The 27,453-nt window shown below is 37.4% G+C and overlaps 1 protein-coding gene and 2 non-coding genes across 3 annotated transcripts in view; all 3 read left to right on the top strand.

Annotated features, from left to right (window-relative positions):
* The window catches only part of LOC122537330, a 41,992-nt gene that overhangs the window by 11,039 nt on the left and 3,500 nt on the right, over window positions 1-27,453 (top strand). The window lies entirely within an intron of this gene.
* On the top strand, window positions 7,103-7,175 carry Trnaf-gaa. Its single transcript has one exon. It is a non-coding gene; the product is annotated as a tRNA-Phe (tRNA).
* On the top strand, window positions 7,315-7,387 carry Trnaf-gaa. The gene has a single exon. It is a non-coding gene; the product is annotated as a tRNA-Phe (tRNA).

The following is a 27,453-nucleotide window of genomic DNA, read 5'->3' as shown; positions in this document are numbered from 1 at the left end:
CATTATTCACGGCAATTACCGTTAATTCATCGGCGGCAAATAGCAATTAAGTTTTTGTTCCGTGCTCGCGACCGAAGAAGAAACCGTCGCGAGATCGGCCGGTGCATTTTCCCATATCTCTCTCTCTCTCTCTCTCTCTCTCAGTTATAATTCCTTCTTTCCCTTCGTCTCATCTTTTCTTCCCAGCCGAACGTTGGCAAACGTTCTCCCCCTACGCCGGCTGGACGAGGCGAGACCTCCGCGGAAATTCCGTGAGGAGGACCGGCGCATTCCTTCGAGGATCGATCGACACGCACGAATATTTTCACACAACGCGGAGAATTCTACATCGTGCCTGTCTATCGTGACCGGCATTGACGAACGCCACGACGAACGTCGTACACGGGGTCACGCGAACGCGTGTCACGATGCTTCAACCGCGTTTAAATGCTCCTCTTCACGGACGAGTGCCTGTCTACGTCTGGCAGGCTGCGTTTCGATATGTTTCCTCCTTCTTCGTGGACTTTTGCATTTTCTTCCTTTTTTTTTTTTTTTTTCTTTTTCGCGTCGAATTTCGTAATTTTCCTATTTTTGGAAAGTAGATATCGGCGATATCGGAAAAGCCAGTCAACGAGCCATCATTTACGTTGAGCGTTTATCCGCTCAGATTGCCGAGCCATCGCCAGAGATGTATAAAATCTCGCATAGGATACGAGTGAAAACCAACGTCTTATTGATCACTGTCATACGGTGGAAATAAAAACGCCGGCTCGAGCGAGCCGTTTCACGGTTGAAGTGCCGTGTTCTAGAGATTTTGCCCATCGACTTTCTTTCTCCCCGCAGATTTATATATATATATATATATATATATATATATATATATAAAATTTCATTTACAGTTAATAATGTAGAAGGCTCGGTGAAACGTATCCTTCCGGGGAACGTTTTTGCAACATCAGCTTGAATATCGATCAGACCTCTTTCGGAGTCTGAAGAGAAATCTCGTATGAGAATTGAATAATTTCGAGATTGGACGAGAATTTCGCAATCATTATTTTTATAATCGTTCTCTCTTACCTAAGAAATTAGTCCCTATGTGCAATATATATAAAAAAAAAAAACTGTATATAGAAGTTGACGTTGAAAAGTTGCAAGCGCAGTTGAACGATAGCAAAATCATTGAAAAATAAAAAAAATGGAGAGATATAAGAAATATAGAATTTTCGTGAATTTCATTATAAACGGGCGAGAATTGGAAACAGTTTGCGTAGAAGCTCGTGGGAAACATTGGGTCTTACGTTAATAAAACTTTTAAGAAAACGACGTCGGATATTTAGAGATTATTTAAAATTACTCAGAGAAGAGAAAAAGGAAATAGTCGTTTTATAATTTGGATAAATTTTGTCCGAAGGAGGAAGCTAAATGGAGGCTTATCCTCTTCCGCGAGACAGCATCCGCCTCGGAAAAGGGGGTTGCACGTCCGAACACCATGGACAATGCACGTTACATTGATTCTTTACGAGGCCACTTAGATCGCGGCGGCGCTGTAAGCGCGCGTTGAACGTTATTGTAATGCGAATAACGTTGCACACATGCACACAGACACACCGACGCCGTTTATGTTACAAAGACACGGAACGGCCGTTTACTGGCTTAGCCACTACCACGCTTTACGATCGCTGACACCTACCGACCTGCCAGCGATCGCCGGTATTATGATCACGGTTATTAAAATAATTGATGCTATTTAGAGGAGATACGCTTCTCGTACGAGCGTGACCCCCGTGACATCGAGCAACGCGTCGCGCGAGTCATTTCCATTGAAACAATTTCCACGGAGGATCATTCCCCGAGTTTCGATCGAGTTCACGAGCACGAAACGAACCGAAGGTTCAATTCTGTTTGTTTTCGAGTATACTGCTTCTAACGCGAGTCGTTGAACTATTCTTGATTGTTTCCTAATCTCGAGGAAAATCGGACAATAGTAACATCCGTACGACAGGTGTTGAAGGATCCACAAGAATGAAAGTGAACCTTTGTTTTCTGTGGATGCTTGCTTTTCATAATATTGTTGTAACAGTAATTGCAAATTTCGTTCCTTTTTTTTTTGTAATAATAATTACAGAGCACATGAGTGACGTATGAACGTATAATATTTGTCGATCGTTATTATAAAATCTTGCCATCCTACGAATAAACTATAAAAGAATAGAATATTTATCATCGATTCTTAGTTAAATAAGAATAAACGATAATAAGAATACGAATAAACTATAAAAGAGTAGAATATTTATTATTAGAACATTTATTATCGATTCTTGGTATCTGACTGTTTATCTTAACGAATCCAAATCGCCAGTTCAGGTAGATAAAATTAACCACTGATTGCGGACCATAACGAGTGACCCAAACCGTATACAATAATTCGTCGCTTTTTTTTTTTTTTGAACTCGTCGGTATGATATCGCTAGATAGAAATTATTGAGAGGTAATAAATTTACTATATTTGTTTTGCCTGTTTTGTTTCACTTAAATGTAGTCTACCTACAACTGAGAAAATATTACAATTTTGAAATAAAAAATGCTCGACGTACGTGACACGTCATTGCCATGGCGCCAAGAGATTGATAGACCCTGACATAACACCGATTTCATTCTCACCGCAACGCAAATCAGTTTCGAATTTCCAAAAGTTAATTTTTCCAAAAAATGAAGGAAAAGAAAGGAGTGTCACTTTTAGCGAGCAATTCGGGCTGTTAACTGAACGCGCGAGCAGGATCTCGATTCTCTATGCCACGGCATACAGCGTCCGCTTCTCACCATAACGAGCAGATACAGTCTGACTGGTCAAACACGACCCAGTGATTCTTTATGGCGCCATTAAACGCGCTCGGAGTCATAGTCGCATGGCAAACATTATTATAATCGGACTAGCGTGGCGCAGGGCCGTGCCGATTACTTTACAAAGGCACGAGGCGACTGCTTTAGGGTCGCGATTCCGCTTTACGATCGCCTGACACCTTAGCCCCGTACGCGCGCGCGCGATCTCTCGCCAATATTACGAGCTTGAATATTAAAGTAATTGATGCCACCATAAACCACACGGGGCAACGGTGTCTCTGCCGGTTCCTCGCCTCGAATCGCGCCCCGCCGGAGTTCGATTTAAGGCATCGATATTTTTCCCGAGCCTTTCGCGGAACCTGATGACTCACGTCGACGCTCGTTTCACGGCTAAACGCCGTGTTGTTATTCGCGGCAAGATCTTCTTCTTCATTCCCTCTCCGATCATTCTTCCGTTTCCTCTTCGTTCCATCAAACGCTCGTTTGCCGGTCAGCTGAGTTTTATGATTTTCGAGACGTATTTATGTGACAATCGTTTCATCGCAACACCAAGTATTTGAACAGCATAGATTTAACCGTCCTTGCGCCTGGCAACTGGTTCGCGGACCGTAACGAGTGACCGAACCGTATACAATAATTCGTCGCTTTGAAACTCGTCGGTATGATATCACTGGATAGAAATTATTAACAAGTAACAAATTTATTATTATTCGTTTTTTGCCTTGGGTTGCATTTAAATATACTTCAAATATTTGAATTTTAATTTAAGTATACCTGCGTAACGTGAGAAAATGTTAATTAAATATACTTTAAATATTTTAATTTTATATTTAAATTATATTATATTATTTATTATATGATACATACTTTAAATTTTAATTTCAATATACTTAAGTATGAGAAAATGTTAATTAAATATACTTTAAATATTTCAATTCCAATTTAAATATATAATTATATATTATTTATTGTAATATATACTTTAAATATTTGAATTTTATATTATTATTTATTATAGTATACTTAAATATTTAAATTTTAATTTAAATGTGCTTAAATATGAGGAAATGTTAATTAAATATACTTTAAATATTTTTATTTTTATTTAAATATATAATTGTATGTTATTTATTGTAATATATACTTTAAATATTTAAATTTCAATTTAAATATATTTAAAACCGAGAAAATGTTGCAATTTAGGACAAACCACTAAGAAGTAATAAATATATATATATATATATCGGTGGTTGTCGTTAGCCGTGCACCTACTCTCATAACTCCTTTTGGCCGCTACCGGTGGCTGCTATATTTAGAAGACGGATTCTCCCTACGGAGTTCATTCTTCTCGGCGTGTCCGAGGGGCTCTTTGTTGGCGTCAAACGTGCTCGCTCGTCGTATATGGACGTCGATTAACCCCTCGCCGGATAAAGTGGAAGCTACGCCGCCGCCGATACCCTCTTCGAGGCTATAAACTTTTTCACCGATCGTCGTTGCGCGATTTACTTGGTTTTTTTCTTTAACCTCTCGCGCTGCAATGACGTGCCACGCACGTCGAAGAATTTCTTTCTTTTTATCTCAAAATATGCAATATTTTCTCAGTTTTAAGTACACTTAATGACAATATAACATTACATTATGTTACACTTAACAACAACATCAAATAAATAAACAAATGAAACCAATAATAAATCTATTACTTCTTAGTGGTGTCATAAAGGAAGCAACGAATTATTGCATACGGTTCGGTCACTCGTTACGGTCCGCTGAACCAGCTGCCAAGCGCAAGCGGTTGAGGGCGCAATTTTTCCTTCTACCAAAGCACTAACTTTCGAGTGTCGCAAATTACTGACCGACACGATAATTTAATATCGTGTTGACGTTGTCCGCTGATTCAACGATAATTGCGTGAAAGTGTGCAACGAAATCAACGGGCGAATCTCTCTCACTTTGAAACACGAAAAGCATCACGCCGTAAGTTACGCGGAGGTCGTATAAAAGGAGGTTGAAACGTTCCGCCGGCAGAGTTGGCGCGAAATAATAATTCGTGATTCCCTCCGGGTCGGAACGACTTCATCTCCCCCCGGGGCCGGTGTTCATCGCGACATTGTCTACCCCGCGGAGGCGCTCGCTGTTACCCGGAGGATTTAAGGAGCGGGTGGATATCGCGTGGGCGGCTGCCTACGGCTCGGTGTAAACGGAGCTTTACGGCGCTCGTGGCCCCCGTCGATCGTGAAATCGTATTAGAGAGGCGCGTCGGCGCCGAGTTTGGCTTTAGGTCCGATGCTGTGCCGAGGGGCCGTGGATTGTGCTCTTCACAACAAAGACAAAGAAATCGGAGCGGAGGATCATATATATACACACACACACGATAAAGAAAGAAAGAGAAATATAGAGTTAATGGTAGAGACGGTGAAATAGATTGAAGAAAGACGGGAGTAAGCAAGATACGAGAGAGAGAGAGAGGATCGAAGGGCACATGGAAGGAACAGCGTGTAACGATGTATCAAGCTGTTGCGCCCCTGGCGTGTCCGGCAATGGTGGATCGTCGCTTTGAGTCGAACCGCGCCGCTTCGGCTCTGCATCATGCCTTTACACGCTCCCAATGCCCAAACGAGGGACGATAATGCCTCGATCTCGTCTTGTTCCCGCGCATAGACACTATTAATTTCGTATATATATATATATCCCTCGGCCGCGTGCACGCGTGTGCATGACCCGTTTCGCGGTCTTCAACACGGAAAGTTCGATTGACTCGTTCGCGTCTGGGCGTAATGTACGCACAACCGTCGTCCTTTTTAACGTTCCCCGATCCCGCATTGAGGTTTTCAAGCCTCCCTTCCACGCCATTACCGCGATCCACGTCCCTTAACCGCTGGAAATTGCGTACGTAATGCCGGGTAATTCCGGCGTAGACGCCGGACCTAGGTGTCCAGTTCGCGATGGTTCTGTTGGCGATGATGCTGGCGAGGCACGACGGGGCGATTGGAATTTAAATTTCTGCCGATTAGAGACGGGTAATGCGTTTTAATGAGCTTTACGGCCCTTCGCCGGGTGTTGCGATCGATCCATCGTTAGACGGACGAATTTGTGGACGGTTTGAGCTAAGCGCCATTATCGATTTTTCCTGCGTAAGATAGTTAGCTTACACGCTAGGACGACGTTGTCTGACTTTTTTACCAGTCCCGCGCGGGCACAGTAATAAATTTATGTCCGACAATTTTTAGTAAGTCTAGTGATAGTTTTGACCGTATTGTTTCAGGTATTTAACCGCTCGCGCTGGCAACTATGGTTCGCGGACCATAACGAGGGGCCAAGCCGTATATAATAATTCGTCGCTTTCTTTCTCTTTTGTCTACTCATGTCGGTATGATAGAAATTGTCGCTGGATAGAAAATTGTTAAGAAGTAATAAACTTTTGTTTGTTTTGCCTGGGTTACATTTATAAATATACTTAAATGTGAGAAAATGTTAATTAAATATAGTTTAAATATTTTAATTTTAATTTAAATATATAATTATATATTATTTATTGTAATATATACTTTAAATATTTGAATTTTATATTATTATTTATTGTAATATATGCTTTAAATATTTGACTTTTATATTATTATTTATTATAATATATACTTTAAATATTTAAATTTTAATTTAAATATACTTAAATGTGAGGAAATGTTAATTAAATATACTGTAAGTATTTTAATTTTAATTTAAATATATAATTATATATTATTTATTGTAATATATACTTGAAATATTTAAATTTTTAATTATATTTAAATTTTAATTTAAATATACTTAAATATGAGGAAATATTAATTAAATATACTTTAAGTATTTTAATTTTAATTTAAATATATACTTATATATTATTTATTGTAATATATACTTGAAATATTTAAATTTTAATTTAAATATACTTGAAACTGAGAAAATGTTGCAATTTGGAGCAAAAGATTCTCGACGTGCATGGTACGTCATTCCAGCGCAAGAGGTTAAGTATCTTCTTCTGTTTTCGTCTTATTAATAAATGAATAACAATTTATATTTATAAATAAACAATAATTATGTAATAATTATTTATAAATATAATATATTACAATATATTTATAAATAAGAAATTTTTATTATTTTATTAAGAATCAGTAATTTATATTAAATTTAATAAATTAAAGTAAATATTCAGTTTCTACATTAAAATTAGTTTTGACGTTAGTTTTTAATCTTCTTTATAAGCATTGGACAGTTATACCTGATTATACACCTAACCTACCATGCCGAAATAGCTCAGTTGGGAGAGCGTTAGACTGAAGATCTAAATGTCCCCGGTTCAATCCCGGGTTTCGGCAATCGTTATTTTTTTTTTCCTTTTCGATTCTTTTTTCCTTTATTCACAAGTTTCTTCCTGACGTTGTTAAAACTTTAAAAATTTCAAAAAAGTAAATGAATGACTAAATCAATAAATGTTAGAGGGAACTACCCTAACAAGCCGAAATAGCTCAGTTGGGAGAGCGTTAGACTGAAGATCTAAATGTCCCCGGTTCAATCCCGGGTTTCGGCAGAGAATAATATATTTTTTTTCTTTTTAACATTTCTTCCCTTATTTACAAGTTGTTATTAAATTTAATAAAGTCTCCAAGAATGAATCATTTTACAAGTTCAATTATCAATCTACGTTACTTACGTACTACACTGTATATTTTAATACAAGTTATTAGCACTAGAACTAGATTCAGAACGGTCAGAATGACCATTTTATAATTTTCCACGAAAATTTCGTACAGCGGAAATTTCTATGGATATTTATAACAGCGTATTTCTACATACTCGAGTGATTTTTAATAAAATATATATTAACAAAAGTTTGCGTTCCTTATCGTATTATTAATTTCTTCTTGTACCTTGCACTTCAGTTTCTTTGCCGCAAATATTATACTTTGGTTCTACCGTTAAACGCTCACGCGAAGGAAAATATTTATGGTTAAATAATCGTTCGACTAGCTGATAATTCAAAGTAAGGGCAACGCTACGCCTAAACGCGAGAGCAGCGTGACGCCTAGCACCAGTTTCATTATTTAAAATCTAGTAACTGTGATTAATCCGGCACTCGCTCAGCTCATCCTTCTGACTCGTTAACACCGGCTAGATTAAAATTTTCCCGTCTGCCTTTGGCTGCCTTTTGCCCATGCAATAAATTTCATTAATAATGTTGCGCGAATCGCTTGGTCGGGGTGAGAGAGGTACATAATTATTACGCGAAATGATCACGTTGGCGTTGCGTGTGCGACGTTGGTAACCCTGGCGACTTAAACGGGCCTGTCTTGTTCTCGGGCATCGATACTATTAATTTCGTGTCCCTCGCCGCGCCGCCGCGCCGTGTTTTCCGATCGACTCGTTTATCTCTTGCTTTCCGTCGATTCCGCTGTAATTAGAAGCCTCGATGGGAAATTAATTCGTCGAACGCTGTGCCGCGCCGGTTGGATTAAAAGTCGCGAACTTCTCGATTTCTTTCGCGCTTCGAGAATTGTTGAATTAAGCGAGAGCGTAAGAACAACATACACGCGGGACGTAAGTGTTGTTCGCGATGGGAACGGAACTTTGGAAATTTGACAACGACACGCGAGAGTAACTTAGTTACTTTTTAATTATTTCCTTTGGAGTAGGATATCTCGTAGGTGTAGATCGAATCGAATCGCGGACGTGCATTTATTTTCTTTTTTTTTTTTTTCAATTTTTAATCCCCTCTGTGAGATTACAAGCTGAAGACTTAAGTATTAGTAACAAAGAAGAATATGTAATATGTAATATTTTATAAAAATTTGACTGGCGGTATACGTTAAAATATAATTTAATTTTTGTAGTTTTTGAAAGTGAAGTATATACGTATACCTATTCTTATTTTGCTTTCTAGCAAAATTCTTTGCGCGGCCACGAATCCTTAGGCATTCTGTTCTTTTTGTGTTTCTTTTTCTATGTTTTCTCGTTCTTTCTTTACGCTTTTGTTTTTTACTCTCTTTTTTTATGCTTTTGCTTTTTATTCGTTTTGTTTAAGTTTATGACATGCACGTGTTCTTCAATAACGGCTTGTCAGATTAGAATAATTACACATTTTAAATGCAGACTAGAAATTTAGAGAATTAAATCTCATAACATTTCCCAAGGTATCACAAGTAACCATTATAGTATTATGTATTTTTCTGTAAATAATGTAATTGTGACTACTTCAGAAATAATTCAAAAATTATTTAAAATAACTGCGTTACTGTTATATCGTTATTCGATACCGAATTTAACTTGCTGATATAGAAATGATTAAAAACTCGTTTTTCTATTATATATATCACTGAATATTTCTTTGTTTTTTATTTACTAAATATTTCTTCTATCATCTGCCAAATATTTCCTTTATTTATCCACTTGCCTCGAGAGTTAAAAGTAAGATAGTCATGTTTCCAATGGAAACATGATGCGGCGATCAACATGTTGAGGGTAGGGTGCTCACTGAAAAACTGAATAATACGAAAAATAACTTTTACAAACACATGTTTTTAAAATTTTTTATTATTTTATTAATATAATTAAAGATATAATTAATCGTATTTTCTTCTATAACCTACAGAAAAAAAAGAAAATAAAAACGATTGAAAATGAACGAGTTATGGCTTTTTCAAACGCTCACGCATCCCATATAAAACAAAAATAACTTATACAGACACATATTTTAAAATTCTTTATTATTTTATTTGGAAATATAATCAATCAATAACCTACAAAAAAAAAAAAAAGAAAATAAAAAAGATTGAAAATGAACGAATTATGATTTTTTCAAACTCTCACGCATCTCATATAAAACAAAAAATAACTTGTACAAACACATATTTTAAAATTTTTTATTATTTTATTTGGAAATATAATTAATCGTATTTTCTTCTATAACCTACAAAAAAAGAAAATAAAAAAGATTGAAAATGAACGAGTTATGACTTTTCCAAACGCTCACGCATCCCATATAAAACAAAAATAACTTATACAAACACATATTTTAAAATTCTTTATTATTTTATTTGGAAATATAATCAATCTATAACTTACAAAAAAAAAAGAAATTAAAAAAGATTGAAAATGAACGAATTATGATTTTTTCAAACTCTCACGCATCTCATATAAAACAAAAAATAACTTGTACAAACACATATTTTAAAATTTTTCATTATTTTATTTGGAATCGTACTTTCTTCTATAACCTAAAAAACTATAATTAATCGTACTTTCTTCTATAACCTAAAAAAAGAAAATAAAAAAGATTGAAAATGAACGAGTTGTGACTTTTCCAAACGCTCACGCATCCCATATAAAACAAAAAAATAACTTTTACAAACACATGTTTTTCAAATTTTTCGTCACTTTATTTGGAAATATAATCAATCTATAACCTACCTATATATAATTTTTCTATAACCTACAAAAAAAAAAAAAAAAAAAGAAAATAAGAAAGATTGAAAACGAACGAGTATGTGACTTTTTCATACGCTTACGCATCGGCGCGCCATTGTTCTCGTAAACGCGAGTTCACGGGCGGAAACAGAAGCACGGCGAAACACGTAACGACACGGGTTGACAGGTGCTCGTGGTGTTTCCGCGCGTCGCGGACACGCACGCGAACGCCCGCGGCCGATAAACGCGTGCAGGGAAACGCGCGTACGTGGCACGCGCGCGCCGTTACGCTTGGAAAGCTCTTGGCAGCGGTGGCCTCCTTCGATCGGAAGCGTGAATGCGAGTCGCTTTATTACGTCTTCCAGCCCACCGACAGATTCACCGACTTGGACTGATTGGCCAAGCGCAATTCCTTGGCAGGAGCACTGCCAATTTACCGATGAGTTTGCTCGATGTTCTGCCGATATTCGTGACCAATCGTTTGTGCTTTCGTCGCGTGACAGAGCTCTGCCTGCGTTCTGCTGCGCGGTTTTCAACGAGATTGCGCATTTTAGAAATTGAATCAGAGTGAGAAGAAGCTGAAGGGAGAAAAAGGGGAGAAAGTTCTAGTTCTTGAAGTGTCTAGTAAAATTTTCTGAATACATACTTGGGATTCGACTGCCCCCAATAGTCAAGAAGACGCTTAGGCTTACAATTAACCTCTTGCGCTGTAATGTCGTATCATAACACGTTGAGAATTTTTTGTTGCAAAATTGTAACATTTTCTCAGTTTTAAGTATATTTAATATTATATTTTTTAGTTTTTATATATATATATATATATTATATTTTTTGATATTATTTGTTAGTTTTTTATCATCAAGTATATTATTCAATATATTTTATAATAAATTTATTACTTCTCAATAATTTCTATCCAGTGATATCATATCGAGGAGTTCAAAAAGAAAGCGACGAATTGTTGTGTACGGTTTGGTCACTCGTTATGGTCCGCAGTCAGTTGCCAGCACAAGTGGTTAATAGCAATCTCGTGAATTTCACAACACTATATATATATATATATATATATATATATATAGTATAGTATATATAATATATATAACACATATATATTATATTACAGTATAGTATAGTATATATATAATATATAACATATATATATTATATTATAGTATAGTATAGTATATATAACATATATAACACATATATACTATGTATAATTGTATAATATATATATATATATATATATACTGTATATAATTATATAATATATATACTATATATAATAATATAACACTGTGTGTGAGTGTCATATTATACCAATACAATAGAATTGAATGCACATCACTTTCATTGTCTCTCGAGCGTTTAGATTTTTTCTTTTCACCTCGGTGCCCTATTTGGAAATTTTCACCTTTCTCTGCCACACTCGTATTTTTCGTAAAACGATCTAACGAAGCCGTATAGCTTATCGAGGAGGTCAAACGAGAGAATAACCAGAATTTCTTGAACACTCGGACGACGATGTAACACGATGCGGGGACTAGCGAAACACGGTCCAGAGAAAGGCAGGCAACCCTTGCAGGTTTGGTCTGGGGAAGGTCACGACAGGGTGGAAAAGGGTCCATGAGATGAAGAGCCCGGGAAAGGGTATCTGTTGTCATGGTCCCTGATGCTCCATTATTGATTAAAGATGGCTGGTTGGATGGATGGATGGATGGGCGGCGGAGTCGTGACGCCATTTTAATATGCGCAATTATAATGTGTACTCAGAGGGCTCTGTGGGGGGATGATATGATGGGCTAGGTCAGGGGGGGTGAAGGACGCGTCGCGGTTGCTGCCGGTGACCCCGCTTCTTGAAAACCAGCTCACCTTCTTTGTTTGCCCCGAAATCAGAGGGGAACCGCGTAATTGAGGAGTTAATTAGGACGCGTTCGGTGCTTTAATTGGGTTTCCCGTTTCTGGTCCATGCTCGGCTGGCGAGCTTCTCTCTCCTCCCTGCGTTGCTTCCCGACGCTTTTCCCAACGTCGGTTCTCAACAGGTTGTACGCTTCTCTGATGAAAATCGACGAGCCACGTCTTGGAAAATTGCGAAATATATTTGCGACGGTATTTTTTTTTTTTTTTTTTTTCTTTTCGGACACCGTGGAAATATAAGTGAATGTTTCTTTAACCATTTGCGCTGGCAACTGATTGCGGACCATAACGAGCGACCGAATCGTGAACACAACGATTCGCCGCTTTCGTTTTGAACTCGTCGATATCGCATGGACAGAAATTATTGAGAAGTAATAAATTTATTATTTTGTTCTACTTAAGTATGCTTAAAACTGAGAAAATATTACAATTTTGGGGCAAAACATTCTGCGCAAGATACTTGTTTCATTTATCAATATAATATTCTGTTTCACAGTAATAAAAAGTAAGGGTCAATCTCTGCATCGTAAGTAAATAATGACACTTGATTGTTGGTTATCTTATTATTAGCTTCTAGCTTTCTTCAAGTTGTATTATTATCGCAATTGCCATTCTTTCATTTCATTTCCTTGGAATTGAGTTACATTATAAAGCGTCGCTCAAAAGTTTCACTTTCGAAACGTTAAGAAAAAGAACGTCATCGTCAACCGATGTATTCATTTAATACTCGAACTAAAAATTTTCTTGGCGATGTCAAAGCAAGCCATTTGGTACAATTGTTTCCAATTGTTTCCACGCCGAGTTCATTTCTCACTAAAAAAACAATAAGTCACGAAAATAGTCCTCCCGTTGTTAAAAATCATCAAACGTTCAATAACATTGCAATAACATATAACTATTGTCATAACTAAACTAAATCCGACACAACAGTTAACTGTTTGTACCGTACTTGGTTATTTTCAATTGAAAACCTGCCTCGGAAATCCACCGTGCACGAAGTGAGACGCGGCACGGTTAGATCCACGGTCAGTGAATATTGCATAAGCGAGTATCGCGTTAATAATGCAAGCAAACGTTGAAAAATCCTGGAAACATATATCGCCGCGTCTCGATTCAATTATTCACGACAAAGACGATGCCCGATAATTACACCGTTTATTCGTTTCTCCCCTTTGAGTCCACTAACAAGTATACACTCGCCTATCTGTCGAACCTTCGCCACGGCCGGAGAACAGCGGAAAGAAACAGCACGGCTTCATCAAATTTACACGGGGAGGGGAACTTTTCCGCCGGAGAGAAAGTACACGCGATACGTGTTCATCGGGCGGGGTAGATGGAAAGTTTGTTACGCGGCGGGGTACGGTGATTACACGAGGGGGGAGGATACTCGCGAGGAGAGAGCAGCGACGACAGCTCGTTAGCGGGGTTGTAGCGATGTCGCGACGTTCGATGGCCCATGCGTGGGCGTTCACGTCGCGGTTACAATGGCCCGTACGTCCACCGCGGTGCCGATAATAGGGAAAATTAATGTGTGTTGTGTGTGGTCGCGACGTGCGCCCCTGGGGGCGTTCGCGAGATCCCCGATTCAGACGTGCGGATTCAACCGAATTCGAAATTGTTCGGTTTGCTCCTCCGTTAACGTCGTCTGCCCGCGTCCCTTCTTCCCCTCGTTTCGATACGATGTTTCTCATTCGGCGAAGATGAAAACACGACTTTGTGTACGAAAATTTTGTATCGTGCCGTTCTCGAAAATGTTGACGCAAGGTGCGGCTTGTTGCAGTCGAATCGACAACTAGCGATGAATAAAGCGAACGAGAGGATGAAATAATTATTGCGTGTATTACAAGTAGTACAAATGAGAAAAATTATGTTCCTCGCGATCGAAGACAAAATACGTCCGATAACGGATCTTGCGCTGGCAACTGGTTCGCGGACCATAACGAGTGACCGAACAACACACAATATATTGGACTAAATACGATATATACAATATTATTATGTACAACAAATATGAAACATACTTTATACAATGAAGATTCTATTAATACTTTAATATATTGTATTATTATACTATTGTATGTTGCATTAGTCTATTATTATGAGATATACAGCATACACAATAACCCACGCACTGAATATTAAAAATAAAAATGTACCAAGACTTCTGATCGAGAATGTACATAATCAAATATTAAAAAATGATTCTATCGAACATTAAGATTTACAGACACGATAGACTGTGGCTGTTAAAATACTTTTGTAATTTCTGTGAAATATACACTTGTATTAACCCCTTGCGCTGGCAACTGGTTCGCGGACCATAACGAGTGACCGAACAACACACAATATATTGGTCTAAATACGATATATACAATATTATTAAGTATAACAAATATGAAACATACTTTATACAATAAAGACTCTATTAATACTTTAATATATTGTATTATTATACTATTGTATGTATTAGTATATTGTTATGAGATATATAGCATACACAATAACCCACGCACTGAATATTAAAAATAAAAATGTACCAAGACTTCTGATCGCGAATGTGCCTAATCAAATATTAAAAATGATTCTATCGAACATTAAGACTTACTGACACAATAGACTGTGGCTGTTAAAATACTTTCGTAATTTCTGTGAAATATACACTTGTATTAACCCCTTGCGCTGGCAACTGGTTCGCGGACCATAACGAGTGACCGAACAACACACAATATATTGGACTAAATATGATATATACAATATTATTAAGTATAACAAATATGAAACATACTTTATACAATAAAGATTCTATTAATACTTCAATATATTGTATTATTATACTATTGTATGTATTAGTATATTGTTATGAGATATATAGCATACATAATAACCCACGCACTGAATATTAAAAATAAAAATGTACCAAGACTTCTGATCGAGAATGTACATAATCAAATATTAAAAATGATTCTATCGAACATTAAGACTTACTGACACAATAGACTGTGGCTGTTAAAATACTTTTGTAATTTCTGTGAAATATACACTTGTATTAACCCCTTGCGCTGGCAACTGGTTCGCGGACCATAACGAGTGACCGAACAACACACAATATATTGGACTAAATACGATATATACAATATTATTAAGTATAACAAATATGAAACATACTTTATACAATAAAGATTCTATTAATACTTCAATATATTGTGTTATTATACTATTGTATGTATTAGTATATTGTTATGAGATATGTAGCATACATAATAACCCACGCACTGAATATTAAAAATAAAAATGTACCAAGACTTCTGATCGCGAATGTGCCTAATCAAATATTAAGAATGATTCTGGTTCGCGGATCATAACGAGTGACCGAGCCGTATACAATAATTCTGTCGCTGGATAGAAATTATTGAGAAACTTATCATTTGTTTTGCCTAGATTGCATTTAAATATACCTAAAATATTGCAAAATATTGGGACAAAATGTTCTCGACGTGCGTGGCACCTCTTTCCAGCGCAAGAGGTTAAAATGTAATTTTTTACAAATTCCAACAGTAGTCGGAAGTTTAATATTCTTTGTTATAAAAATATATCCTTGCACTTCGAAACGATATATTTACGTTGCAATTGTTTGCAAACATTCTAACAGTAATTCGGACGTTTAATATTCTTTGCTATTTTTTCTTCAAATGTCAATGTTCGACTAGTCGAAAGAGAAAGATGTACTTTCGATATGAATGATAGCGGATGTTGGTGACATAAATAAATCTGATGTAAATAAACGCGTTGTTTGATAGCAAACAAGCGGGTAATATCACAAACGGAGAAACAGCAACGTATAGGAACTGGTTTTCTGCTAAAGAAATGTTCTCATGCTCGAGAAATGTTGCGAGAGCGGTGTTACAGCCTGCAGCGCGGACGTAACAATAGAGTTGGAACGTTTCAGTTTCCTAGGTCCTGCTATGTTCACTTCCCTCTTTGATTTTTTTCTTTTTTTTTTTTTTTTAGCTAATGTCATTCTTTTTGAATTACGCAAGTTTTACAGAGGCAACAGAACTTTCGTTCGCGCTCTAGTATTTTCTTTTCTAATTATTAGAATTTCCAGTTTGAAGCATAAAATTCTTATCAGAGACATTGAACTATCCAGAAAATAAGGAAACCGAGGGAATATAACTTCTGTTTATATATTTTACGAAAAATTTATTGTTTCGTGTCTAAAATTATAAATTGGTCATTTTTCGTCAGAGACATTAAAATAGAGAAACTTTATAACGTATACAAGTTTCTGTTTTGTATGTTTCACGAAAAATTATTTAAATTTTTGAAAACTGTGAAATCCAACAAAAATTCAAAATTGGCAGCGTTGAATTCCAGAGAGAATTTCCACGTGATCGTGCCGTTTTTATTCAAACGTCGCACCTTCGAAGTGAAGCGAAAGAAAACCTCGCGTTAAAGGAGAGAAAGCAACGTCGAGCCTCCGTTTCCACCCTCCGTTAAAGCGGGAACACTGTAAACAGCGAAACGTTGATACAATTTCGCTGTTTAATTCACGTGCCGCCTACTCAACCCTTGGCTGCAAGCCGCGCCGTGTGTTTCACGCGGCCTGCAATATTAATATACGCATTCGCGTGGCGTGCTAAAACGCGGAGAGAAAATTCCCGGAGTGAACTACCCCCACGCGCTCGCGCTCGCGCGTCCACCAAAGGATAAACGAACGAAACGAACGAATGAATAACGACGCGAATCTCCGGATCGGTGATTTCCCCTTTTCCCCTCTGTCTCTCTTCTTCGTGCCGCCGTTGCATTATCGCATCTCTTATTCAAGTCGAAGCGTGTACGCCACGCAATGGCCGCGGTTCGTACGATAGGTCGCCGATAGCAGCGTGCTGGAAAGAAGAGGTGGCTCGTCTTCGTCGAGGATAATGACCGCTCTCGCGGTAATAACGACCGCCGAGATTCTCCTGAAAGCCTATCGAAAGCGGTCCCTCTCGCGTCTGTATGCATTTAATAAATACGTCGACGACGTTGCACGCGACGTGTCTCTAGCTAAATGGTTTCGACGGTCGTGGCATCTCTGCTTTCTTGTCACGTAGCATCTCCCTCCATTTGCTACGATTCAGTTTGTTGTTAGTTTTTATTTGTTCACGGAAAAGATAATGTCGCGTCATTTGGCGAGTGTATTAATTAATACGTGCGTGCAACTGCTCGGGAAAGTGTTCGAATGGGTAGAGGAATTTTTGTAAATATATTTATGTTGTGTGAAATAATATTTTGAAAAGAATTTAAAGGATATTTATAAAAATTAAAAGGTTCTACGCACGTCGAAAATTTCTTGTCCCAAATTGCAACATTTTGTCAGCTTTTAAGTATATTTAAATTAAAATTTAAATATACTTAATATTTAAAGTATATATTACAATAAATATTATATAATTATATATTTAAATTAAAATTTAAATATTTAAAGTAGATTTAATTAACATTTTCTCAGTTTTAAATGTAGCAAACGTATGCTTAATTAATATTTTCTCAGTATATTGAAATATACCCCAGGCAAAACAAACGACAAGTTTATTACTTCTTAATAATTTCTGTCCAGTGATAGAATTACTGTATATGGTTCGGTCACTCGTTATGGTCCGTGAACCAGTTGCCAGCGCAAGGGATTAATGTAAGTGTATATTTTACAGAAATTGCAGAAGTATTTTAACAGCCACGGTCTATTGTGTCAGCAAGTCTTAATGTTCAATAGAATCATTTTTAATATTTGATTAGGCACATTCGCGATCAGATGTCTTGGGACATTTTTTTTTTTTTTAATATTCAGTACGTGGATTATTGTGTACATTTCATAATAATAGACTAATACAATATACAATAATATCATACAATTAATAGAATTTTTATTCTATAGAATTTTTATTGTAAAAATGTTTCATATTTGTTGTATTTAATAATATTATATGTATTTATTCCAACGTATTGTATTGTATTTATTCCAACATATTGTGTATTGTGTATATAATTTAATACTTATTGCACTATAAATTCTATTTTAATATACAGATGTAGTAGTTGCCCTAAAGTTTTTGAGGGCGGGGGTGTACATGCTTGCAATGTTTTCTCACTAAACAATTTACTATAAATATCTCGTAACTTTTACATGGATTTTCAGATTGATTTTAAATCTTATTTCATTTTAGACTGTTATACAGTCTTAATAAAAATTTCAGTATGTTTCACATAACACGTACAATGTATACATAAAATTTGTCCCGTGATAAGTATACGAATCACTGAAAACAAACGTATCAAAAAGATACGACACGCTTTGTATTTTTTTATATTATGCGTCGTAAAGTAGAGAGAATGCGTAGATCATAACATCGGTATCCTTCGGGCATGGATACATTCTGCCACGTCGAATGTTATTGTCGAGACAATTTCTCCAAAAGGCAGTTTCTCAGAAATGCAAAAACGAAAAAATGTAAATATCGTTCGTAGCTTCGAGGCAAACACGTTGGAACAAGTTGTAGAGTATATGTTGTCCTCAGTTGTACGGGAGCTATCGGAAGCGTAACATTCGTGTGGAATAAGTGCGTATTAACATTTGTAAAAACGGGTAGGAAAAAGTTAAGTTCGATCAAAAAATAAATAGCCAAGGTAATTGACAGAAGTTGTGAAGCGATAATAAATTTACTAAAAGATCCCGATAATGGAAAAAGAAAAAGTTGTGGACGACTGCGAAACAAATTACAGAGAAAGGAGATGTTCGACGTTTTTTTAAAGAGCTATGAACATCTAAAACGACGAAAATTGGAACGGAAACGTTGGTTGAAGCAAGAGCATGAGCTACTTGTAATTGCAGAGAAACGTGTTTTTACGAATGAGACACTGAAGAGGTTCAATTTAGATAGATCGTTTGATGGCTTCTACTATCGTGACGATTATACGAAAGGAGCAACAACTTACGAGTCGTCGACTCATGGTTACCAAGGTAAGATGGAAATAAAATTTATTACAGGAAAAATTGTATTGAAATGGTTGACCAACAAATTAACACACGAATTATGAGAAATAAGTACGTGTTTCAAAGTGAAAAAGTAAAATTATTCTACATCTGTTTATCGTGTGCGTCGCGAAAGCAGTAAAACAATACTTTGCTAAACAACTTTCATATTTTGGAATAATCAGTCGAATGTTACAAAATATTGAATATTATTGTTTGGGAGAATTTGTCTCAAAGAATGGCTGTCGTTGTTATCATAATATGACAAAGAAGATCATACTATTTATTAAATAATTATATAATATTAATATATTTATATAATATTATTTATATAATATTTATATTATATCATTATGTTATTCATATTATATTTATAATATAATTTATTAAATAATTATTAAACTCGTTTCTTTTGCTCCTATCCGTGGTTCTTCACGAAACGTGCTTTCTCTTCCCATCATTTTCTCAATAACGCAAAACACATCTCAGAAACTATAATTTATGTTACTCGTACACGTCGATGAAAGCACAAAGTACGATCTTGTGTCATTTGTTCGCCACGAGAGAGAGAAGTTCAATAATTTCCAGAGTATGTCGTCTTTTTTGTTTCCGGGGGTGTGCAAGATGTTCTCTAAATTACCCGTCATCCATTACACGACACACACGCGCACGCACGAGCTTTTTTTTCCCACGATGCTGAAACCTCGCAACGTCGCGGAGATTCACGGAAGCGGAAACGGTTCGATTCACCTCCGCCGAGGTGACTTTCATTCGGGAAGATCACGGCGAAGTAGACTAACCAGCGTGCATTCTCGTAACCAAGCATCGAGAGTTCCACGTATTATAGTATACCTTTCTCGCATAAACAGTCATTTATATGCTCGCGAGCTGTAATGGCGGTAATATATCCAGCGACCAGCGCGTTAATAGGCAATAAGCGCGAGCTGGCTCTGGAAGAAAATTCAACCGTTTTCCCCTGACCGAGACGAAACGCGACGACCGCCTGATCGCGAAGCGATCGGAACCGGCTTGCCACGACTCGCGTCCACGTCGATTGATCGCAGGTGACGAGGATGCAAAGCTGAGAACGCGCTGGCGCTGGCGCTAGAATTTTCCCATGCGAAGGATATTGCCTCGCCGTGGATAATAATTACGTTTCGCGCGCCGGGAAACGTCAATCTCTCTCTCTCTTTCTCTTTCTCTCTTTTCATTTCTTTTCCCCTCTCCGTGGCGATTTACCGCCGCGGACACGTCTCGAATTATTATTGCGTTTTCTCGAACCGGGTAATTTGCACGTCGCGCGGATCGGAGGATCGATGAGCGCAACAGCCAGCAGGGGTGGGTAGACGTCGGCGTCAAGAAAAGAGTTGGGCATTATTCGAACAAAATTTTAACATTTATAACGTATCGAATAAATTCTTCGAATTAAAATTTTATTCGTATAACATTTCGAATAAATTCTTTGAATAAAATTTTATTCGAATAATGCCTAACTGGTGGGGGGAGGGGGGCTGCGGAGAAGAGGCTATAAAGCTTCTTCTTCTTCTTTTCCTTCTTCTATTTTTCTTTAATGTCGCATCGACAGCGACGGTGCCATTAGATGTGTGTAGTAGTTTATGTTTTTGAGATATTTCAATACTTTTTCTATTGTCATTTTTGAGAAGTCAGATTTATGTCTGACTCCGTATTTCTGTCTTTGGGTTTCTGTGGCGTGGCATTCTCCTAAGTTTGAATTTAATGGGATTTCAGTAGAATCATATTTGTCTGAAATTACAATGGCCACTCCTCCGCTGGCATGGTTTTCGTTTACCCTGTTTTTGACGAAGGTGAAGTTGAAATGTTTTAGCGTAGGCTAGTGATGTTTTTTGAAATTTGTTTCTCAAAGGCAGATAATATCAGGGCTGAAATTATTTATGAGAATTTGGAGTTGTTCGTAATGGGTATAGTAACCGTTTATGTTCCACTGTATTATTGTTTTCATAATGCATTTGGAGGGGCTATGGATTTGGATTATGCTGCCATTATGGCTCTTATGAAATTTCAATGTCGGATTCAGATGAGCAGCTAAGTGACGATTCGGGTGTCTCAGTCGGTTTGGTGAGCTTTTCGCAGAGTCGATGCACTCTGTATTCTATTCGTCCATAAAACTATTTCTCGTAAAACCTCGAAACAATCAATTCGGTATACGGCTACATTTACTCATCATTGAACTCCGTATAACGAATAAAGTTCGAATAATCTTTACTCGAATAAAATCGTTATTCCTAAATGACGAATAATTTTTCCTCGAGTAAAAATCGTTATTCGTTATTTACGAATAAATTTTTACAGAATGTATTCGTTATTCGAACAAAAAAACATGTCCAACTCTCGGCGTCCAATCACGTCGTTACTTTGAACTTACCTCTCGCTTTAATTAGTTATTCTCAACTGCAACAATTTCTTCTATCGTGTATCTCACGATTGTTCCGTGAATAATTTCAATCGCGTTGACGCGACCCTCTTCTGTATCCTCTTCGCGTCGCAACAACCTGAATTACGCTTCAGACTTTCCGAAAACAATCCAGCAATCCGGCACGCGAGCGAGAAAAGAGAAAAAAAAAAAAAAAAAAGGGAAGAATCTCGGCCGATGATGATAATCTGCGCCGGCACACAGCCGCCTCGAATTAATTCGTGGTCGCGGTGCGTGCCGGCGAGACGAGGCTTGTCTCGTTGGTTGTCGGTCCCGTCACGGCCGATGGCTTGGTCGTTTTGTCGCCAGTAATTACAGGGCACGATGGTGGGCGGCGCGGCGCATGGCGTGTCGCACGCACGTTGTCCCGCGAGCCCGCTCCCGTTTCGTTCGGCGCGAGCGCAAAGCGTGACGCGGAGCGACACGTACTCGCGCGCTTTGCATCTGATAAACCGCGAGCGATTTCCTACGAGCATCGGACGCGCGCACTTTCATTCGCGTTCGTGATTTCCGAAGAAATTTGACTCTCCGCTGGATTAATTCCACGGAGAGAGAGGTGGAAATAAAATAAATGTTATTTCCCGGCGCGTGTCATCGCATGGAGATCGTTCAGTTGTGACGTTGGAGGATTTCTTGAATTTCTTCACTTTTTTTTTTATTCACTTGATTCATCATTTCTGGTGAAATAGTAAAAATACCAGTCGCGTGTTTTCACACGTTCGTATTTTCTGATCGCTTTGTATATCGCTTTAACGCCTTGAGCGTTTATTTCGGTTTATTTCGAGAATGTGCACTGGTGTATTTAATTATTTCTAGGCGAAGTATACTCGACGAAAATTACGGTAATTACTGTATAGTAAGTGACAATTGTCGTCTTCTTTATTAAATACATACATACATGTTTCTGCTAAAATAATAAGAACAACCCGTGACGACACGTACAATGTATCATTTTCGATATTGGATTACGAGTATATATTTATCATATACTTCATAGTTTTATTTTTTATAAATCGGTAATTTTATTGTTTAGCTCAACTGATATCGATCAATTAATTAATATTAATAATTATATTAATAATTAAATAGCAATCGAATGAATTAATAATTAAATAATAAATTATATTGATAATTAATATTAATAGTAAAATAGTATTTAAAAACGAAGGACTAGTCGAGTCTAGACTCAAAATATTCTAAAACATTACAAATATGTTTTACTTCCCACAAGGAATTTAATTTAAGTAACAAATTTTAATTACTCTTCTCGCGCATCATGAAGAAAAATCACAGCTAAAAGGTAAAACACACTGTATATCGTCCACGCATTCGCCCTTCCTGATTTTCGAGGTCGTTAGTCGATGAAGTAGTTTAGCTCGCGTTTATCTCATCCTAGCTTTGTCATTATCCTCGATGCGACCGCGGTTGGAAATTTTTCGTGGCAACGCGTCGGCCAGCTGCCGTCTCTGAATCACCGTTCCCGTCATCAATCCCTCCCCAGTCTAGTCATCGTAATAACGATTTCGCGATCAACTGGCATCGTCGAAAAAAAAAAGAAGAAAAAAGAGAAAAATGATTTCGCAAGCCTCGTCCCCGGTAGACTCTTTTAACCGCTTGCGCTGGCAACCGATTGCGGACCATAACGAGTGACCAAACCGTACACAACAATTCGTCGCTTTCTTTTTTTGAACTCGATATCGTCGCTCTCTTTTTGAACTCGTTACGATATCACTGGATAGAAATTATTGATAAGTGATAAATTTATTATTTGTTCCATCTGGGATATATTTAATTTCGGGGGAAGTTAGAATGCTTTTTGATGTTTGATTGTAGATTGATTTTATCTCGACGAGGTTTGATTTTATTGTAAATAATACAAGTAACGATTCATTTGAAATGTTCGAGATGTATTTGAAATTTCTTGAAGTTTGGGAAGATCTGAAATTAAAAATTTCCCATCGGCGGATCAATCGTGTTTACTGCGTTTATATTTACATTATACTTCTTGTCTTCAAATTACGAACGGCTGATTTTTAAATAATAGATAATGAACTTCTGATGTATGTTCTGCAAAGAAGGTACATTCTTATTGCACCACATTATTTCTCACGTTTTCATCAATATATGTACATTTCATATCACGTTCAATCTTTGTTTAATTTTATAACGGAGCGTTCTTAACTACTTGCGCTGGCAACCGATTGCGGACCATAACGAGTGACCAAACCGTACACAACAATTCGTCGCTTTCTTTTTGAATTAATCGGTATGATATCACTAGGGATAGGAATTATTGAAAAGTAATGAATTTATTATTTGTTTTTCCTACTTTGTTTTACTTGAAAATTGCAAAAGATTCTCGACGTGCGTCATTCCAGCGCAAGAGGTTAATTCCTTTCGAATTGCCACTTGGGACAGTCTCCTAATCACCTTCGAGTTTCCTCCTCGTCCGATAACCTCAATTACGCATGAAAACCGGAGAAATTGCCAGACAAAGAAATCGGCTCGCGTTCGAGGATCGACGTGAAGGTTCTCGTCGAGGAGATATGAAACGAGAGGCAACGGAATCCGGACTTTTTGTTCAGCGCGTTTCTTTGTCGGTTTTCTAAGGATCGACGACGATTAGAGAAAGAACGGTTGCAAGCGACGTGTCACGTTGCGATCGGACACGTTTCGCTGTGTATACGGATAGACGCGTGCGATAGGCTTGATGGCCTGTGAAATCGAGTCCAACGAGCGAATTCCTTCCTCGACTCTCCCTGTCAGATGGACGAGTTTCTTGTGGATTCCAGTTAAAGTTATATAGAAACGTGAATGCAAAGGTACGTGGTGTTGGATTTTCCATTCGAGTGTTGGGAAATTTTGGTTAGTTTTGGTTTTAATTCTTGGACGACGGGTGCTACGTTGAGCGAACGTAAAACAAAAATTTAATTTCTGAGGAAGACTATTATATATTAATGCAGAAACGTATTTCATTTATTTAATCAAGTCATTGGACGATTTTATAAAGGAGAGTTGCATTTTCTTCTGTTAAATGGATAGATATTAAATCATATTCATAAATAGAATAACTCGTGGACTATAATTACCATATTAATGGTATAAACGACAATTATAGTCCATGGCACTAATGATTAGTTGCAATTGCAAAACAAAAATCTTAGAAATTGACATTAAAACCTCTCAATTTGTCTTTTGCAATGTTTAACAATGTTTCAGAGACACGTTTCAGCGTTGGAAGAACAAGAGAAAAATATATTATTATTTTTATTATATTTGAAATATAATAAGAAATATATTATTATTTTTTATTATTTTTATTATATTATTTCGTATTACATACATGCACATATATATTTAACAGAACATTGAATCGACTCTTTTTTTTCTAAATTAATACAAAAAAGATGCACGAAAGCAGCTCGCTCAGTTGATCGTATCGACATTCAATTGATTTTATCCGACTCGTCCACGGTCTAGCTGAAACAACGGTACCTATGAAACGGATGTGGGCCGATTCACTCTCCTCGTGGCAATCGAGCCGACGTCGTCGAACGTGTCCCCGTTTCCCCCGATCGAAATGATATCCATTCGGCCGCACGAATCAATTTGCCCGATCGCGATCGATAACCGCTCGCTCGCCGAACGTGCAATCTGTGTCCTGCCGTGTAATTATGCCGCGAGGCCGTTTAATGGTCCTTAAGCGACGAATATCGATCACGCAGGAAGCGAGAGGTCAAATTGCCGGCTGAGGCCAGCGGGATAAATCATCGAACAATTCGACCCATTAATTTGCTGTTTTTTTCTTTTTTTCTTCAAATCGATCTCTTGGGCATTGTCGCGCCCCGATTATGTTGCTCTTTGCCTAAAGTGCGGGTTTTTATTCGACGTTGCGCACTATTTTCGGGGCATTATGTTCGTAGATCACGATCGTGATCGCGTCGGGCAGAGGGTACGCTGATTAATCGGCGGATAAATATTTTTCCCCGCCCGTTGCTCGAGATAAGATCCACGCGATCCGCGTCTACTTTCGTTACGGCCGTTCGGCTGACTCGCGGCCCTGGAATCTGAAAAATCCTGCTCCACGGTTTCCTCCTCCCCCGCCCGCTGGCTCGAAACACGAAAATAGGCCGCGTCGATATTACACGTGGCACCGAGCGATATCGGCGATGCAAGTACGCATCGGTCCGTGTCGGTCCCCGCTAACGACGTGTTAACCTCTTGCCACGCGCGTCGAGAATTTTTTTTGTTCCAAAATTGTAACATTTCCTCAGTTTTAAGTATGCAGGACAGCGCGATAGGCATAAAAATTAAGTATACTTTGGAGGACTGTTAAAAAATAAAAAAACTACACATTTATTTGAGCACGAGCTCTTGTGGTTTATTTTAACGCATTATGAAAAGCAACATTAAGAAAGAAGAAAAGAGGGCTCTTATTTAACTTTCTAACGGCATCCTTTTGCATAACTTTTTTTTTACATTGCCTGTCGGTGTGCGTGATTCCAGCCGAACAGGATTAATTGCGAAAAAAGTTCAAAAGTAAACAATATTCTCTAGGCATTGACGATCCAACATTTTCATTTCTGTGAAAATTATGAAAGTAGCAGCTACTTGTTCCTGATGTATCGAATTTATGCCAGAAATTTCTACGTTCTTTGTTTATATCTTTCGAAATTGTTAAAAATTGAAAAGAATGTTCGATCGTCAATCCCTAATAAATGTTACTACTAAAGGTAGTACGTACCAAGTTTCATACTAATCGGTTGGTTAGATTCCGAGATAAATCGCGGCTCACAGTTCTTACAATTTACAACTAAATTGAATCCAAGTCTCCTATTCGATTCACCAAAAGTAATATCTGAATCGTACGATTTACACTTTATAGTACTGCTTAAAGTTGACAAACAACAGTGATACAAATTCAATTATTCTGTATCCGCGGATTTATTATTATACTCTAAAATAAGTCGTTTTATAGATTAAAACCTTTTCTATCTTATTTCTAAGACTTCAAACTACTATTTAAAACAAACAAACAAACAAAAAGTTGATTTTTTGAGAGTTTCACACTGTGACTCCTGACCCCTTATAATAATTTGTTACTTCTCGATAATTTTTATCCAGTGATGTTACACCGACGGTGTTTGGTCACTCGTTATGGTCCGCAGTCAGCTGCCAGCGCAAGTGATTAAAGACGCTTGTCTTCCAGGACAGTTAAATGGTTGGTAAAAAAAAAAAAAAAATGACGTGTTGTCATGATGTCATTGTTGTCTCGTTTGACTAAAATTAGAAACGGGATGGTAGGATTTAATGACGTCTTTACTGCGTCGTATAAAAGCTGGGTGGTACATAAGAGGACGTTCCGGTTGGGCCATTGTTACACGTTTAGCTCTCTCTGGTAATACGAATTCCCGCGCTGGCATCGAAATAATGGCACGTTTTGACGAACGAACGAACGCATCCCCGAACTTTGGATCAAATTCGTACTCGTTCGTCGTATCGAGCGTGTTTTTTTTTTTTTCTTTTTTCGTTCGTAAACGATATCGTGACTCGATGGCATATACAAAAACATCAGATTGAAATTCATCTGTTGCATGAAAATGTGATTTCGTAGCACGAATTCGATTGAGTATGAACAGTCGCTACTGTGCAGTCAGTTGGGAGATATTAAAGTTTATTATCTATGTAATAATATTTAAAAGTATAACATATATTGTCAGTATAAAGACAATAATTTAGAAAATCTTCTGTTAAAAAGAAATAACGAAGGAATGAGATTAAATTAAAAAGATTCATCTGAATTGTGTTTTGTATG

This window comes from Frieseomelitta varia, unplaced genomic scaffold (genome assembly GCF_011392965.1).
Source record: "Frieseomelitta varia isolate USP_RPSP 00005682 unplaced genomic scaffold, Fvar_1.2 scaffold_903, whole genome shotgun sequence".
NCBI lineage: Eukaryota > Metazoa > Arthropoda > Insecta > Hymenoptera > Apidae > Frieseomelitta > Frieseomelitta varia.
This window is presented reverse-complemented; position numbering and strand designations above follow the sequence as displayed.